The sequence below is a fragment of the Chiloscyllium punctatum genome, chromosome 20, assembly GCF_047496795.1.
Source record: "Chiloscyllium punctatum isolate Juve2018m chromosome 20, sChiPun1.3, whole genome shotgun sequence".
NCBI lineage: Eukaryota > Metazoa > Chordata > Chondrichthyes > Orectolobiformes > Hemiscylliidae > Chiloscyllium > Chiloscyllium punctatum.
In genome coordinates, this window is record NC_092758.1 from 19,633,727 (window position 1) to 19,654,228 (window position 20,502).

Here is a 20,502-nt window from a genome sequence, read left to right on the forward strand (position 1 = left end):
ATTGTATTGTTGGCCTTCAACTTCAAATTTTGCACTATTACCTCAATTGCATTTATTTTCTTAGTCTACCCTTTTAACTCTAACACTAACCTGTCAACCATTTTAGTTACAATAACCTTGGTTCCTCTTTGCAAATCATTCAGGAATAAGTCTTCCCTTCCAAGAAGTAGCTTAAAACTGTCAAAGCATTTTAATACAATAATGCTCAAGGAATCTGGTGTGTTACCTGTTATCCTTTTCCAATTAATGTCCTATATCGGTATCCCATTGAGAGCCCCTACTTTTTTATGTTATGACTGAGAACAGTGTCACTCTAACCTCATTACTCCATGGGTCACGACTGGAAGCAGTATTTTTATTTACTAAATTGACCAACTAAATACCTTATTTATATCAAGTTTTAAACCACAAGATATCAGGTTTATTAATAAACATAATTATCAGTCTATGAATGCAGAAAAAGCTTATTTAATGAAGATACAATACTTTGTTCATGTTCTGAAGAAAGGTTAATGGACTTGAAATATTAACTCTGATTTCTCTCCACAGATGCTGCCAGACCTGCTGAGTTTTTCCAGCGATCTCTGCTTTAATTGCAGAGTTTCAGTATCCTTAGTTCTTTACTTTCCTTAGAAAATCGATGCAGTCAGTAACATAGAAGTAGAAAGACTTATCTTTTCATATATCTGCAAAACATTCAATCTTCAAGAAAAGAGAAAGATAACAATTTCTCAGCTAAGATTAGCTTTTTGGTCAATTGGTTATTTTTTTAAGGTAAAAAGATAAAGCACAGTATGTTCCAGAATTGGTCACTCTGATGTTCAGGCATGTGGTCAAGTCACTAATCAGGCACAGTGTTCTCTGAAGTCTTAGAGACAGCTTACTCAGGAAGTAACATTTTCAAATGTTTCTTCAATTTGTCATGTTAAAAGAAAAATAGGTTTTTAATGATAGAAAGACGTGGAATCCCTACAGTGTGGAAACAGACCATTTGGCCCAACAAGTCCACACTGACTCTCCGAACAGTAACCCACCCAGTCCCCAACTCTAGTTCTCTACATTTTTGCTGACTAATGCACCTAATCTACACATCCCTGAACACTGTGGGAAATTTAGCATGACAAATTCACCTAACCTGTACAACTTTGGACTATGGGAGGAAATTCATGCAGACGCGGGGAGAACATGCAAACTCCATACAGAGTCACCCGAGGCTGGAATCAGACCCGGATCCCTGGCACTGTGAGGGAGTAGTGTTAACCACTGAGCCACCATGCCACTTTTCAGAAAGGGGAGAGATCGGTAGACAGCTTGTTCTTCGGTCAGCTAAACCAGATCAATCAAGGACCTCTTCAAGGCAGTCTCTGTTCAAAGTACCCCAACAGGGGCTTAAAGTAAAGTAAGCAGTTATCACCAGTCATGATTTGAGTTATTTATAAAAAGGCTTCTTTTCATTGTCCACAATGAACTGACAAATTGTTTCATTCATTCATGGGATGAGGGAATCACTAGCTAGGCCAACACTTATTGCCTGTCCCTAATTGCCAGAGGGCAGTTAAGAGTCAACCACATTAGTGTGGGTCTGGAGTCACATGTAGGCCAGATAAGGATTGCAGCTTCCTTCCCTAAATGTCCTGGGTGAACTAGATGGGTATTTCTGACAATCGACAATGGGTTCATGGTCATCATTAGACTCTTGATTCCACTTTTAAAGAAGCCGCTCCAGGTAATTCCACAAAATATGAAATTAATTCTGAACTCCTCCAAGCAAAATTAAATATGAAGTACCTTCCTAACAAAATCAACAATTGAAACTGCTTCCAACACACTTCAGATGGTGCATTCAGATCCTAACCGGTCACTGCACAAAAAAAGCTTTACTTCAAGCTGCCTCTGGCTCTTTTACCAATAATTTTAAATATTTGTCCTTTGGTTCTTGATCCTTCCACCACTGGGAAAAGTTTCTCTCTATCTACTTTGTCCAGACCTTTTGTGACTTTGAATGTATCTATCAAACTTCAGTCTTCTCCTAAGGAGAACTGTCCTAGCTTCACCAACCTGAAGTTCAAAGTGAATAAAGATCCCAAGTAAATGAAGGTAGTGAAATATCACTTCATTGAACTCATAGCATAAATTATTTAACATAATAAAATATCCCAAGGAGCTTCACATGTATGAAAGACTAACAAATGGCACAGAGCCACTTAAAGCATTAAGGCAGATTGTCAAAACCTTGGACAAAGAGATAAATAGCAATTGAGGACAAAGTAATGCTTCAGATACCTTAAGCAATAGTAAAAACATGTATTCTTGCCAAAGCCTTTAACTCTCCATGATTCATCGTCTATGAAGTTTCTCCCCTGCCGTCAACTTCCTTTTTCTAGTTTCCTCAGTTGCAATCATTGCTGCAATGAAATGTCTGGTGTTTTGAACCCGACTGGTATAAGTTACCACTTGTCTTTGAATATCCATTTATAATTTATTTTACAGATTGTTTTTTTCCATTTCTTATGATAAATATTTCACAAATCATCTACGTTAGCTGAAATACTGAGTGCTGGAGCTGGTATGTAGGTTTGTGGTTACCTGCTACTTAATGTTTAGGTTTTATAAAATGCCGATTATCTGCACTAGCTAAATGTGAGGTAGCAACTACTTTTGTTAACAGCAGAATTGATATTTCCAACTTGTGATTTAGAGCAGTTTTATAGTCACACTTTTATTGTATAGTTTCAAAATATGGAGAGAGTGAGAACTGCAGATGCTGAAGATCAAAGTCAAAAAGTGTGGTGCTGGAAAAGCACAGTCGGTCAAGCAGCATTCCAAGGAGCAGGAGAGTTGATGTTTTGAGCATAATCTCTTCATCAAGAATATCTTCTCCTCAGATGCTGCCTGACCAGCTGTGCTTTTCCAGCACCATACTTTTTGACTCTACTTTCAAAATATACCTAACTACACCACAAAAAAAATGACATCTGACATTTTCCTTGAAGCATGCCACATTGACATCAATGACTGGAAGGAACTTGCTATGAAATCACTCAAAACGGTGCCAACTTGTCAATCAAACTGCATCATGCTTTGATTCACAATGGCCCAATGATGAGGCTGAGCAATAGTAAAGAGGAAAGAAATGGAAGCAAACCTTGCACTCCAGATCCTGTACCCTTGTGGTACATTCTGCCCATGTCCAAAGGTCTGGTCAGGAATTGGCCTGTTCAGTCACATATAATCTATTAGCAGAAATTCACAACCTGGACTAGACATCATCCTTCAAACAAGGGACAGCCAATAACAATTGAAATTTCCCTAACTCTGGGCTATACTTACCATAGAATAAATATTCTCATGTCACTCAATAAAAAGTTTCTATTTGTGTTATAAGCTCCATCCTCCTCATTATCTCAAACCAAGCAAGATGCTCTGCAATGATGGTCTCCTTTTTGAAACTGAATAGGACTTCCAACTCAACGTCTTCTTAATTTTGAAGTCCGCCAAATTCTACCTCCATAACATCACTTGCCTGTGTTTAGCTTAGTCAATTTACTACTGAGCTCCCCATCCTTTATCACCTACTTAATTTACCTAAGCTAATTGTTTCCCTTCACTAGCCTGCAGCAGTCCCTCATTTATCATCTGAAATTTAAAATTCTACTTGTGAGACTAAATTCCTCAATGACCTCACCCTGTCCAACTCTTAACCTCATCACAGCAAAATCACCTTCCCCTACGAGCTCTCAGTCTGTCTAGCTTTGGTCTCACTCTCCCTCTCTTCTTGACCACTTCCAACTGAGAAAGGAATCTGTTAACCTTTCTGCCCCCAGTCTTTCAAAACTTTTCTTAAAGCTGGCTCTTTGAGGCAAGCTTTTGGTTTTCCCTCTAAATAGTTCCCACATTAGCTTGCTGACCGTTTTATCCTTACACATCTAATAAAATGCCTTAGAACAATGTTTTACAAGAAAGGCATTATATAAATGAAAATTCTCATCACAGAAGCCAGTTTGAGGTGCTGCCAAATTTAAATGGCCTCGCACATAGCTTTGTGCTTAATTTAACCAATGCTAGGTTGTCTTACAGTAAGTGCCAGAGCCAGGGCTTCAGAACTTGATGTAAGAATAATAGGTTGGGTAGAACAAAATAATTTGAATACGACAGATAAGGGTTACCGATTCTGGTTGGCTCTTATTAACCAGATGCTGCACGAAACAACAACAGCAGCAATTGTCAATTACTTGGGAAAATAAAACAATAGCTATCAGTACCTGGATGCAGAAAATAAGAGCATTAAATACTCAAATTCTAAGTAATCAGAGATTGCACACTACTGTAAACACTCCAATCCTTCGTTTAGAATGTTCCCTCCAGTAGATGGCGTATCATTCAATAATCAAAATGACCAAAACTTTCTGGCGCTGACAGATGTTAGTTTAGTTTGATGGATGTTGCACTACAACCATCCAGTCTACATCAGTGCTGACAGAAGAAACAGACCATTTTAAACAGTAGTCTGATTGCCTTAATCTGTGGAATTCCAGAAGTTCAAGCGCAACTGAATTAAAAACAAAGCTTAGTGTTTTGGCAATGGTCTATTGGTAGTTTAATTCGTATAACTCCAGTGCAATAAAGTGAAATGTTCTGTGAAAAAGTCCTGTAAATTGGAAAGAATATTTTTCTTTATTTTTATTATGTCTTCCACTCCTTTTTTATTCCTCAAGTGCTGTTTTTAACAAGTAGCTTCCAAAAAATTATTTTTTATTTTTGTATCATTACTTACCTTTTTGTGTACATTACTATTTTAATTTTCCCTATCCCTTTAGTTCTACCATGACATTGAGGGCAGAAACCTTGGACTGTGTCAGGCTGAAAATGTAGCACTTTCATGCTGTAAAATGTCCCAAGGTGATTCACAAATGTGATAAAGATGTGTTTTCAGGTATTTGATAATAAATATGTTGCTAAAATAATTATGATTGTGATCTTCTGGAACAGGCTACTGATTTGCATTGGTGTGCTGATTTCCTTCCATACCATTACCTCCTTTATCCTCCAAGATTCTATTCTTAGTCCCTGTGCCCCACCCTGTTCTCAAAAACATTGTTAGTTTCCATATGTATATTAATACCTCATGCTCTATCTCTCAACTCATTTCCCATCTCTAAGCTGCTTTTGACTCTTTGATATCTAACACTGGATTAGAAGAAAATTTGCTCCAAGTGAATAATGGTAAGACTGAAGCCAAACTGTATTCTCTAGTTATCAATTCCACTCCTTTCCTTGGAAACTGTCTGAGATTGAGCCAGATTGTTTGCAAGTGCGTTGTCATATTGGTCCATAAGCAAGCTCTTACTCATGTGTCTGTCTGTATTGTCAAAATTGCTTAACTCCACCTCCATAACACTTTCTGACCCTGCCTTAGCTCTTATACTGTTGAAAAACCTCACCCAGAATCTTGAAACCTTTAAAACTTAGCTTTCCTGAAGTATTCCAGGCTGGTTTCCTATATTTGGCTATCCTTAAGTTTGAGGTCATACAAAGTTCTGCCACATGTGTTCTAATTTGCATATGCTTCCTCTCACAAACCATCTTTGTATGGAATAATGGGGCTTGGTTAGCTCAGTTGGCAGGACAGCTAGTTTGCAATGCAGGGTGATGCCAACAGAGCATGTTCAATTCCCAGCTGAGGTCACCACTTTCATCAATGTGACTGAGGTGTCACTTTCAGGTTAAACACACTGCTAGTTGTGTGTGTCTCTCTCTAATGAAATTGGAGGCCTTATTTTTTCATTGACTGAGTTTATCAACATTGGATCTGGATTAAACAATGCCTCAATTTTAAAATTGTCACCCTTGTTTTCAAACCCCTCCATGGCCTTGTCTATAATCTCCTGAGATAATATAAATTCTGCCTTTTTAAGCTTGCTTGGTTTAAAGAGTCTCTAGACTCTAAGCATTAACTCTGCTTTCTCTCCACAGGTGCTACCAGACCTGCAGAGTTCCTCCAACAATTGCTACTTTTCTTTCAAATCTTCAGCTCTTACATTGAGCTTTTCCCATCTTACTTGTATGGGAGTGAGGGCTACAAGGTGGATGAACTAACTGACCCTGGATGAACTAACCAGGAAACTATGAAAGAGGGGAGATTAAGAAGGAATGCAGTAGTAGGACTGACAGTACAATGAGGAGGATTAACATGTTCTCTGCTGCAAAGCCCATGGGTGCAGACAGCAGTTTTGTTTGTCCAGTGCCAGGGGCAAGATTATCTGATCTGGGCCAGAGAAGAACTTGCAGTGCCAAAGCTGAGAATCTGATGGTTATGATCCATGTCTGTATCAAGAAAGTAGGAAGAACAAGAATTTTTTTTGTTTCACTCAAGGGATATGGGTGTCACTGGCTAATTCAGCATTTGATGCATGGAGGGCAGTTAAGGGTCAGCCACATTCCTGTGGGTCTCAGTAACATGTACACCAGATCAGGTAAGGATAGCTGTTTCTTTCCCTAAGTGACATTAGTGAACTCAATGGGGTTTTTCAAACAATGGTAGTCATTAGACTCTTATTTTCAAATTTTTTTTATTGAATTCAAATTCCACCATCTGCCCATGGCTGGATTCAAACCAAAGCCTGACACAGTCCAAGGTTTCTGCCCTCAATGTCATGGTAGAACTAAAGGGATAGGGAAAATTAAAATAGTAATGTACACAAAAAGGTAAGTGATGATACAAAAATAAAAAATATAATTTTTCGGAAGCTACTTGTTAAGAACAGCACTTGAGGAATAAAAAAGGAGTGGAAGACATAATAAAAATAAAGAAAAATATTCTTTCCAATTTACAGGACTTTTTCACAGAACATTTCACTTTATTGCACTGGAGTTATATGAATTAAACTACCAATAGACCATTGCCAAAACACTAAGCTTTGTTTTTACTTCATCAGATGGTTGTGCACTATAAGGTTCTAAGACACAGAATTTATAGAAAAAGTTTACAATGTGATGCAACTGAAATGTTATATTGAAAAAGACCTGGATTGTTTGTTAAGTCTCTCATCTTTTAGAATGACCATGTTGGTTTTAGTTCTTTCATATCTAAATCCCACAATTTTTTTTAAAGTTACATTCTAAAGTGAACTTTAACAATCAGTGTCATGTCAGCCCAGATAATGCATTGAAAGTTTAAGATTAAAGTCTGTGTCCCAATGTCCAGACTGATTCTATTTCTAAAAAAGGGATTTACACAAACTTGTGTGTGTGCATGCATGTGAGTGTGTGTGTGTGTGTGTGTGTGTGTGTGTGTGTGGGGTGGGGATGATGGGGGAAGGGTGGTGAGTGTCTGTGTGAGAGTGTGTATTTGTATATGTGTGTGAATGTAAAGAGGTATAAGTCTGTGAAAGGGTGCATGTGTGGGTGTAAGTGTGGGGGGATTGCATGTGTGAGTGAATGAGAGACGGTCTGCGTGAGTGTATGGGTCTGTAGGAGTGTGTGTGTGTGTGTGTGTGTGTGTGTGTGTGTGTGTGTGTGTGTGTGTGTGTGTGTGTCTAGTGCAGTGTGGTCACCTGTAGTGTAGTGGGGTCACCTGTAGTGTGACATGAACCCAAGGTCTTGGCTGAGGGCATTCCTTTCGGTACCAAACTTGGCTATCAGCCTCGGCTCAGCCACTTTGCGTTTTTTCCTGTCCCGAAATCCACCTTGGAAGATGGTCACCCAAAGGTCCGAGGCCTTTGTCCCGGACTGCTGAAGTATTCTCCGACTGGGAGGGAACACTCCTGTCTGTTGATTGTTGCGCAGTGTCCATTCATCTGTTGCCATAGCCTCTGCTCAGTCTCGCCAATGTACCATGTCTCTGGGCATTGTTGCCTGCAGCATGAGAGATAGACAATGTTGACCGAGTCACATAAATACCTGCCGCATACATGGTAGATTGTGTCCCCGTGTGTAATGGTGGTATCTGTGTCAACATTCTGACACGTCTAGCAGCATCTGCCGTGACAGGGTTGTGCAGTGTTATCCTGAAAGCCAGGCAGTTTGCTGTGAACAATGATCTGTTTGAGGTTTGGTGGTTATTTAAGGACGAGAAGTGGAGGTGTGGACAAGGTCTTGGTGAGGTGCTCATCCTCATTGATAACGTGTTGCACGCTGCAAAGAACATGGCGTAGTTTTTCGGCTCCTGGGAAGTACTGGACAACGAAGGGTACCATGTCTTTTGCAGCTCGTGTCTGTCTCCTGAGGATGTCATTACGGTTCCTTGCTGTGGCACGTTGGAACTGGCGGTCGATGAGTTGAGCATTGTATCCCATCCTTATAAGGACATCATTGAGTACTTCCAAGTACCAATCACATTCCTCCTCATCTGAACAGCTCCTGTTTATGCAGAGGCATGTCCATGGGGGAATGGCTGTTTTAATATGTTTTGGGTGGAAGCTGAGGGAAGCAACTGCCCCTCCTTCATGGAGATGCATCAAGAATGAGACGGATATTAAAGAGTAGTCCGTGGTGAGTTTGATGGTGGGATGAAACTCATTGATATCACTGTGTAGTTGTTTCAGTGACTCCTCGCCATGGCTCCAGAGGAAGAAAATGTCGTCAATGTACCTGGTGTATAGTGTTGGTGGGAGGTCCTGCGTAGAGAAGAAGTCTTGTCTGAACCTGTGCATTAAAAATGTTGGCATATTGTGGTGCAGATTTGGTCCCCATGGCTGTTTCGTGTGTCTAAATCAAGAACTGGTAGTCAAAGGTGAAAACGTTGTGGTTGAGGATAAAGCAGATGAGTTGTAGGATGGTGCTCGGACACCAACAACTGCCAATCTCCAAGCACCATCCTACACTGTAAACTTAGAGTCATAGAGATGTACAGCACGAAAACAGACCCTTCGGTCCAACTCATCCATGCCAACCAGATATCCCAACCCAACCTAGTCCCACCTGCCAGCACCCGGCCTATTTCCTCCAAATCTTTCCTATTCATATACCCATCCAAATTACTTTTAAATGTTGCAATTGTACCAGCCTCCACCACTTCCCCTGGCAGCTCATTCCATACACATGCCACCCTCTGTGTGAAAAAGTTGCCTCTTAGGTCTCTTTTATATCTTTCCCCTCTCACACTAAACATATGGCCTCTAGTTCTAGACTCCCCTACTCCAGGGAAAAGATTTTGTCTATTTACCCTAAACAGGCCCCTCATGATTTTATAAAGCTCTATAAGGTCATCTCCAGCCTCCGATGCTCCAGCCTATTCAGCCTCCCCCTATAGCTCAAATCCTCCAACCCTGGCAATATCCTTGTAAATCTTTTCTGAACCCTCTCAAGTTTTACAACATCTTTCCAATAGGAAGGAGATCAGAATTACATGCAATATTCCAAAAGTAACCTAACCAATGTCCTGTACAGCAGCAACATGACCTCCCAACTCCTGTACTCAACACTCTGACCAATAAAGGAACACATACTAAACACCTTCTTCACTAGGTTAGCACTGCTGCCTCAAAGCAGGAGGGGCCCAGGTTTGATTCCAGTCTCAGTAGACTGTCTGTGTGGAGTTTGTACATTCCCCCAGTGTCTGCGTGGGTTTCCTCTGGATGCTCCGGTTTCCTCCCAAAGTCCAAAGCTGTGCAGGCCAGGTGAATTGGCCATGCTAAATTGCCCATAGTGATAGGTGCATTCGTCAGAGGGAAGTGAGTCTGGGTGGGTTACTCTTCGGAGGGTCGGTGTGACTGGTTGGGCCGAAGGGCCTGTTTCCACACTGTAGGTAATCTAATCCAGTCTATCCTATCTACCTGCAACTCTACTTTTAAGGATCTATGAACCTGCACTCCAAGGACTCTTTGTTCAGGAACACTCCCAAGGACCTTACCATTAAGTGTATAAGTCCTGCACTGATTTACTTTCCCAAAATGCAACACCTCACATTTATCTAGATTAAACTCCATCTGCCAATCCTCAACCCATTGGCTCATCTGATCAAGATCCTGTTGTAATCTGAGGTAACCTTCTTCGCTGTCCACTACACCTCCAATTTTGGTGTCATCTGCAAATTTACTAACTGTTCCTCCTAATCTGATATCCAAAACATTAATATAAATAACGAAACGTAGAAGATTCAGCACCGATCCTTGTGGCACTCCACTTTTCACAGTCCTTCAGTCTGAACAAGAACGCTCCAACACCACCCTCTGTCTTTCACCTTTGAGCCAGTTCTGTATCCAAATGGCTAGTTCCCCTGTATTCCATGAGATCTAACCTTGCTAATCAGTCTCCCAAACAAAACCTTGTCGAACGCCTTACTGAAGTCCATATCGATCATGTCTACTGCTCTGCCCTCATCAGTCCTCTGTGTTACTTCTTCAAAAAGCTCAATCAAGTTTGTGAGACGTGATTTTCCAAACACAAAGCCATGTTGACTGTCCCTAATCAGTCCTTGTCGTTCCAAATACAGGTACATCCTGTCCCTCCAACAAATTGCTCACCACCAACATCAGGCTCACTGCTCTACAGTTCCCTGGCTTGTCCTTACCACCTTTCTTAAATAGTGGCACCATGTTAGCCAATCTCCAGCCTTACGGTACCTCACATGTGACTATCGTTGATACAAATATCTCAGCAAGAGGTCCAGCAATCACATCCCTAGCTTCCCACAGAGTTCTAGGGTACACCTCGTCAGGTGCTGGGGATTTATCCACTTTTATGCATTTCAAGACATCCAGCACTTCCTCCTCTGTAATATGGACATTTTCCAAGATGTCATCATTTATTTGCCTACATTCTATACCTTCCATGTCCTTTTCCACAGTAAACACTGATGCAAAATACTCATTTAGTGTCTTTCCCATCTCTTGCAACTCCACACAAAGGCTGCCTTTGCTGATCTTTGAGGGACCCTATTCTCTCCCTAGTTATCCTTTTATCCTTAATGTATTTATAAAAATTGTTTGGATTCTCCTTAACTCTATTTGCCAAAGCTATCTCATGTCCCCTTTTTACCCTCCTGATTTCCCCCTCAGGTATACTCCTACTACCTTTATACTCTTCTAAGGATTTATTCGATCTATCCTGTCTATACCTGACATATGCTTCCTTCTTTTTATTAACCAATACATAAATTTCTTCAGTCATCCAGAATTCCCTATACCTACTAGCTTTTCCTTTCACCCTAACAGGAATACACTGTCTCTAGACTCTCATTTCTGAAGGCTTCCCATTTTCCAGCCATCCCTTTACCTGCGAACATCTGTCCCCAATCAACGTTTTTAAAGTTCTTGCCTAATACCGTCAAAATTGGCCTTTCTCCAATTTAGAACTTCAACTTTTAGATCTGGTCTATCTTTTTCCATCACTATTTTAAAACTAATAGAATTATAGTCACTGGCCCCAAAGTGCTCCCCCACTGACATCTCAGTCACCTGCTCTGCCTTATTTCCCAAGAGTAGGTCAAGTTTTGCATCTTTTCTAGTTGGTACATCCACATACTGAATCAGAAAATTTTCTTGTACACTCTTAACAAATTCCTCTCCATCTAAACCCTTAACACTGTGACAATCCCAGTCCATGGAAAGTTGATATCCCCTACCATAACCAGCCCTTATTCTTAATCTATTCTTACAGATAGATTAGATTAGATTCCCTAAAGTGCGGAAACAGGCCCTTTGGCCCAACAAGTCCATACTGACCCTCCAAAGAGTAACCCACCCAGACCCATTCACCTACTCCCTCCTAATGCACATATCACAATGGGCAATTTAGCATGGCCAATTCACCTGACCCGCACATCTTTGAACTGTGGGACGAAACCCATACAGACATAGGGAGAATGTACAAACTCCACAGGCTGGAATCGCACCTGGTACCCTGGCGCTGCAAGGCAGCAGTGCTAACCAAGAAAGTGGTTGGAGTAAGAACAGTGAGCACTCCATCCCTGGGTGGTTTCGAACAACCAACCTTTCAGTTAACAGCAGAGCATGCTGACCAATTGCGCCACAGAGATAACTGAGATCTCCTTACAAATTTGTTTCTCAATTTCCCTCTGACTTTTCGTGGCTTTTGCTATAAATTCTGTGTCTTGCAATCTTATACTCCGCAACCACCTGATGAAGGAGGTTCTGAAAGCTAGTGCTTCCAAATAAACCTGTTGGACTATAACCTGGTGTTGTGTGATTTTTAACTTTATTATGAGAGGAATGGAACACAAAAGTATTATGTTTCAGTTATAGCAGGCATTCGTGAGAAACACCTTGAATAGTCTGTGCAGTTTTGGTCTCCTCATTTAAGGAAGGTGTAAATTTGCTGGAGGCATTTCAAGAAGAAGCTTACTCTATTGGTACCTGGAATGAATGAGTTATTTTAGAAAGAAAAATTGGACAGGCTGACTATGTTTTCGTTCACCTTCAGATGAGCGAGGGATGTTTTGATTGAAGTTCATAAAATCCTGCAAGATCTGAACAAGGTGGATGCGAAAATGATATTTTCTCTTGCAAGTGAGTCCAGAACTAAGGGGTCACCTTTAAAATTTGGGGTCACCCTTTTTTGGACAGAGATTCTTTCCTTAGTGTGATATGACTTTGGAACTCTTTGACTCAGAAGGCAGTAGTGATGAGGTCAGTGAATATTTTTAAGGCTGAAGTAGATCAATTCTTGTCAGGCAGGGGAATCAACGGTTATTGTGAACACAAGCCAATTAGCCATGATAATATTAAATGGTGGAACAGGCTTGAAGGTCTGAATGAGCTACTCAAGCTGCAAATTGATATATTCACATGTTCACATGATTGTAAGTTAGCTCACTGAGCTTGAAGGTTTGTTTTCAGATGTTTTGTCACCATACTCGGTGACATCATCAGTGAGAGACTCTGGTGATAATAGGAAAACCTAAGCTGTATTGAAAATGTAATTTAAAAGAAGCTCTGGGATTTTCATATCAAAGAACAGAAATGAGCATATCCCATTATAAAAAGTAAAAGTTTAAATCTAAGATTGTTAACTATATCACATCTCCATGACACTGGACTCCTTTGGCTATAAATTCTGTAAGCATGATCTTAACCTCCACAACTCTGATGAAGGAGCGGCGCTCTCGAAGCTAGTGCTTCCTAATAAACCTGTTTGACTATAACATGGTGTTGTGTGACTTTTAACCTGGTTGCAGTTGAATGAACTGAGATTGAGGCTGTTCTTCTCACTCCTAAGCTTCCTACTTCTTGTACTGACATTCAGTCCCCCTGATTTGAGTGGCCCCTTTAAATATAGTTCTCCATGTCATAACTCTCTCAGTACTGTAAAGGAGTGTTAGCCCACATTTAGTCTTCACATCTTTGAAGTGGGACTGAAGCACATAACTTACAGACTCAGAGGCAAAAGGAATGTAACTAATTGAGTCACAGCTGACACTAGCCACCTCTGATCCAGTGTGGTGCCCTCTCAAAGGAAACTGTAGTTTGTAGGAGCAGACCCAACACCATCACGGCTGTTCAACCTTATAGATGAATCATCACTAAGACATACAGAATCTAAACTGGGAATTGAACAAAGGAGAGGCAAAGAAAGAAAGATCAACAGATCAAGACAAATGAGATGAAAAGGAAATTCAAACACATATAAATTATTTAGTAGACTCTAACACAAAATAAATGCTGAAGAAATGAAACTCCATCTTATAAAATTAAATTGTCAAGTCATGCAAGGTGATTCAGCAGTTATTATAGCTCATTTGAATCTGAATGTACCAGCCCTAAAATCTTTTCTGCCAAATTTAATGAGTATAGAGTAGGCAATTTCAGCAACATTACTCTCTCATTTGGATTTCAAAGCTAGGTGTAACTGTGAGTAATAAATTCCAACTAGATGGAAAACCTCAATTTAACCTCAATTGCCTTCTTGTCAAAACTAAACTGACCACAATAGACAAATATGATCTGCAGTATGTGGTTGACAAATTTGCAAGACATTCATGACCTCTTCAATTCCTTAAATGTTGTCAAAACAAAATTCATACGTCAACCAACACCCGGTCAGCCGCATATTCCTCCTCTTTTCTATGATGAAGGATAGCCTTTTAAAGTGTTCAGCGCTTCCCAAAACACAGCAACCATCTCTCTCGAAAGGCCTCCATTATTGAGATTGTCAAACACTGGATCAGCTGTGGCAACTCAACCTTCTCCAAACTATGGCAATGAGGAAATTGGGGTCCCGTTGAAAATCACACCACATAAAATTTTATTCAATGTGCAAGGTGATTTACTTTTGAATTAAGAAGTTATATTGAACTATGATTTGGAGGTGCCGGCGTTGGACTGGGATGGACAAAGTTAAAAATCACACAACACCAGGTTATAGTCCAACAGGTTTAATTGGAAGCACACTAGCTTTCGGAGCGACGCTCCTTCATCAGGTGGTAGTGGAGGGCTCAATCCTAATACAGAATTTAGAGCAAAAATTTACAGTGTGATGTAACTGAAATTATACATTGAAAAATTGATTGTCTGTTAAGCCTTTCATTTGTTAGAATATAGTGATAGTTTCACTTCTTTCATGTGTAAATCACAAAGCTTTTTTTTAAAAGTTGCATTCTTGGGTTAGCTGTTAACAATGGTGATAGCTAGACAATATGTTGAAGGTGTTGGCCCCCTGTGTTCTCTGCCTTGAAGAAGTTTTCCTCCTCTCTCTACAAGAATCTCAGGGAGTCCCTCTCCCACTGCAACTCCCAGATAATTTCCTCTGCCCTGAAGCTCTTCAACCATGTTGTGAAACAAACTCGCTACCACAGCCACATTTGCTTCCTCAGTGCCTGCCTCCGTAACCAACTCATCCCACACGGACTCCAGACCACCTTTAAACCAGCAGAGTTCGGACCCGAACAGGACAAACAGTACAGACTACAGATTCAAAAACACCAGCAACAGTTCTCCTTCAAGATCCTCCGCTCCACGCTTGCAGCAATGCGCCGGCACCTAACCTCTCTCCAGTCATCCCTGCCTCAGCTGAGGGCCACACTCTCTCAGAATTGCAAAGGACCCACTCTGTACTACATCCTCAGGAGAATTCATACTCTCAACAAACAGTATTTCAATTCCATCTCAAACATCAAAAACTGTAAGTACAACAAACTTTTATCTACCCACCTCCATAACCAGCACTCCTCAAACATTCCAGAAGATTCCCCTGGCCTCGGAACCTATTCCACCATTAGCCATGCGACTGATGCAGCTGCCACTCCCAGGCTGATTGATGATGTCACTTCCGCTCCCACAACCACTTCCACCCCTCACAATTCCTCATGCATCACACCTGACATCACTTCTGCCCTTCACATCATCGCTGATGCCACATGCTCAGTGACTTCCGCCACCCCTACTGCTGGGGTCACCACCACTTCTGCCCGTACCAGCGCCACTCACCTGCATTCTGCTGACATGCCCCACTGTCACTATCCCCACCCCCCAGGACCCCAAGGGGAACACTACCCCTGCTCATGACTCCACCCCCATTCCCCCCACCATCACACCCACTCCAGTTACAGGTTCTGTCCCCACTCCCAGCTCCACACCCACACCAGATCCCAGCTCCCAGCCCTGCCGAGTTTTCACCATCCCTTCAGATATCCCCCTCACTGAGGACGAACGATCAATCCTCAGCAAAGGACTCACCTTCATCCCCCTCCGTCCACGCATCATTGAATTTAATACACGCTGTGACATCGAACAATTCTTCCCTCGCCTCCACCTCCGAGCTTACTTTCACAATCAGGACTCCCGCCCACGTTCCGAGGACCCCTTCGCCCACCTCCAACTCACTGCATCCACCTGGACACCCAGCGCTGGCCTATTACCTGCCCTCGACCTCTTAATTTCCAACTGCCGCCGGGACATTAACCGCCTCAACCTGTCTACCTCCCTCCCCCACTCCAACCTCTCACCCTCACAACGCGCAGCCCTCCAATTCCTCTGCTCCAATCCCAACCTCACCATCAAGCCAGCGGATAAAGGGGGCGCAGTGGTAATCTGGCACACTGACCTCTACACCGTTGAAGCCAAAAGGCAACTCGAGGACACCTCTTCCAACTGCTCCCTCGACCATGACCCCACCCCCCATCACCAAACCATCATCTCCCAGACCATACAGAACCTCATCACCTCAGGAGATCTCCCACCCACAGCTTCCAACCTCATAGTCCAGGAACCCCGCACTGCCCGGTTCTACCTCCTTCCCAAGATCCACAAGCCTGACCACCCTGGCCGACCCATTGTCTCAGCATGCTCCTGCCCCACTGAACTCATCTCTACCTACCTCGACACTGTCCTATCCCCCCTAGTCCAGGAACTCCCCACATACATTCGAGACACCACCCACCCCCTCCACCTCCTCCAAGACTTCCGTTTCCCTGGCCCCCAACGCCTCATCTTCACCATGGATATCCAATCCCTCTACTCCTCCATCCGCCATGACCAGGGCCTCCAAGTCCTCCGTTTTTTCCTCTCCATACGTCCCCAACAGTACCCTTCCACCGACACTCTCATTCGTTTGGCCAAACTGGTCCTCACCCTTAACAATTTCTCCTTTGAATCCTCCCACTTCCTCCAGACCAAAGGGGTAGCCATGGGCACACGTATGGGCCCCAGCTATGCCTGTCTCTTTGTTGGCTACGTAGAGCAGTTGATCTTCCGTAATTACACCGGCACCACTCCCCACCTCTTCCTCCACTACATTGATGACTGCATTGGTGCCACCTCATGCTCCCGCGAGGAGGTTGAGCAATTCATCAACTTCACCAACACATTCCACCCTGACCTTAAATTTACCTGGACCATCTCTGACTCCTCCCTCCCCTTCCTGGACCTCTCCATCTCCATTAATGACGACCGACTTGACACTGACATTTTTTACAAACCCACCGACTCCCACAGCTACCTGGATTACACCTCTTCCCACCCTACCTCTTGCAAAAATGCCATCCCGTATTTCCAATTCCTCCGCCTCCGCCATATCTGCTCCCAGGAGGACCAGTTACACCACAGAATACACCAGATGGCCTCCTTCTTTAGAGACCACAATTTCCCTTCCCACATGGTTAAAGATGCCCTCCAACGCATCTTGTCTACATCCCGCACCTCCGCCCTCAGACCCCACCCCTCCAACCGTAACAAGGACAGAACGCCCCTGGTGCTCACCTTCCACCCTACCAACCTTCGCATAAACCAAATCATCCGCCGACATTTCTGCCACCTCCAAAAAGACCCCACTACCAGGGATATATTTCCCTCCCCACCCCTTTCCGCCTTCCGCAAAGATCGTTCTCTCCGTGACTACCTGGTCAGGTCCACGCCCCCAAACAACCCACCCTCCAATCCTGGCACTTTCCCCTGCTACCGCAGGAACTGTAAAACCTGCGCCCACACCTCCTCCCTCACCTCTATCCAAGGCCCTAAAGGAGCCTTCCACATCCATCAAAGTTTTACTTGCACATCCACTAATATCATTTATTGTATCCATTGCTCCCGATGCGGTCTCCTCTAAATTGGGGAGACTGGGCGCCTCCTAGCAGAATGCTTTAGGGAACATCTCCGGGACACCCGCACCAATCAACCACACCGCCCCGTGGCCCAACATTTCAACTCCCCCTCCCACTCTGCCGAGGACATGGAGGTCATGGGCCTCCTTCACCGCCGCTCCCTCACCACCCAATGCCTGGAGGAAGAACGCCTCATCTTCTGCCTCAGAACACTTCAACCCCAGGGCATCAATGTGGACTTCAACAGTTTCCTCATTTCCCCTTCCCCCACCTCACCCTCGTTCTAAACTTCCAGCTCAGTAACTGTCCCCATGACTTGTCCGGACTTGTCCTACCTGCCTATCTTCTTTTCCACCTATCCACTCCACCCTCTCCTCCTTGACCTATCACCTTCATCCCCTCCCCCCCTCACCCATTGTACTCTATGCTACTTTCTCCCCACCCCCACCCTCCTCTAGCTTATCTCTCCATGCTTCAGGCTCACTGCCTTTATTCCTGATGAAGGGCTTTTGCCCAAAACGTCGATTTCGAAGCTACTTGGATGCTGCCTGAACTGCTGTGCTCTTCCAGCACCACTAATCCAGAACCCCTGTGTTCTCTGCCTATGCCATGATGTTTAGATTGATTCTAATCTAAAAAGTGGGATAACGGAGTTTTACATAAATTCATGCAGTTTTTGAGCTCAGAGTTCTACATGAATGCATGCAGTTTTTGAGCAAAGCACAATGTAACCCTACAAGTACAAATTCAACCCATAAAATATATGTGTGCATGTGGGTCTTTGTCTGTCTGTGTGTGTGTGTCTGTCTGGGTTGGGGGTTGTGAGTGTGAGAAAGTGTATGTGTGTGAGTGTGTAGTGAGTGCAGAGTTTCTTAAGTCTGTAAGGGTGTGTGTGGGTGTCTGTGTGCACGTCTGTGTGTATGTGTGTCCGTGTGTATGTGTGCATAGGAGTGCCTGTGTGTGTGTGAGAGTAGGAGAATCTGTGTGTATGTATAGTGCAATGGTGGTCATCTGTAATGTGACATGAACCCAAGGTCCCAGTTGAGGCCCTCCCTATGGGTACCGAACTTAGCTATCAGCCTCTGCTCGGCCACCTTCCTCTGCTGCCTGTCCCAAAGTCCACCTTGGAGGATGGTCACCCGAAGGTCCGAGGCTGAATGTCCTGGACCACTGAAGTGTTCCCCAACTGGGAGGAAACCCTCCCGTCTGTTGATTGTTGTGCAGTGCCCATTCCCGATTTTTGTGTGGGCACCGCACAACAATCAACAGACAAGAGGGTTCCCTCCCAGTTGGGGAACACTTCAGTGGTCCAGGACATTCAGCCTTGGACCTTCGGGTGACCATCCTCCAAGGTGGACTTTGGGACAGGCAGCAGAGGAAAGTGGCCGAGCAGAGGCTGATAGCTAAGTTCCGTACCCATAGGGAGGGCTTCAACTGGGACCTTGGGTTCATGTCACATTACAGATGACCACCATTGCACTATACATACACACAGATTCTCCTACTCTCACACACTCTCACACATACACACATACACACGGAAACACATGCACACAGATGTGCACACAGACACCCATACACACCCTTACAGACACACACACTCCCACACTCACACATGCACTCCCTCACAGACCTAAGACACTCTGCACTCACTACACACACACACATACACTTTCTCACACTCACAACCCCCAACCCAGACAGACGCACACACACACAGACAGACAAAGACCCACATGCACACATATATTTTATGGGGTAAATTTGTACTTGCAGGGTTACATTGTACTTTGCTCAAAAACTGCATGAATTCATGTAGAACTCTGAGCTCAAAAACTGCATGAATTTATGTAAAACTCCGTTATCTCACTTTTTAGATTAGAATCAATCTAAACATCATGGCATAGGCAGAGAACACAGGGGGCCAACACCTTCAACATATTGTCTAGCTATCACCATTGCTAACAGCTAACCCAAGAATGCAACTTTTAAAAAAAAAGGTTTTGTGATTTACACATGAAAGAAGTGAAACTATCACTGTATTCTAACAGGTGAAAGGCTTAACAAGCAATCAATTTTTCAATGTATAATTTCAGTTACATCACACTGTAAATTTTTGCTATAAATTCTGTATGTTAGGATTGAGCCCTCCACTACCACCTGATAAAGAAGCGTCGTTCCAAAAGCTAGTGTGCTTCCAATTAAACCTGTTGGACTATAACCTGGTGTTGTGTGATTTTTAACTATATTGAACTAGATATTGTAAGATGATAACATACTTTGTGCCCCTTAGAACTATTTATTACAATGACTGACAATCAGGCAAACTCAGATGATATATTGTGTACTCTGGGTACAGGGACAACACCCAGATGTGCTGCAATCCTGCAGCAGTTCTCTAAATGCAGGATTTAACATGCAGGTACATTCATAGCCTTTGGCTACGTATTCTAGGCCAGAGAGGATTATTTTCCTCAGACTTGGTTAGAGAGGGGCTAGACTAGACTTGACATCTTGGAATTCTTTTCTTATTGTACATTCTAGTTAAAATAGAACACTTTGTACAGGATTTTGTTTTCTGAATACAGCCACTTTAGGGAGAGACATGAGTCAGTGCTTTAGATAAATCACCACATAACCAATCTACAGTTAATGACATGCTCAGTGAGAGATTCGAGGAGTTATTATAGGATCGTGGCATTTGTTCTCCTCTGTAATTGCAGAAGTTGCTGCAACCAACCTCAGGAAAAGTTCCAGACAAACTCCAAGGACTCACACAAGGGCAAAGCAAAGTAGACCATGGGGACCACTAATGACGCGCAATGTTCCACCCTTACAAACCAATGACAAAAATATTTTAGGATCTAGTAGCACACCAAAACAGTTTTTTTTTCTAAAATGGTCTGGAAACAGTTCTTTCCATTATTGGTACAGCAATAAACGGCAAACATAGTTCATCAAATTATTCAGATGGATTAATAACATGCAAGTGCATAATGAATATGATA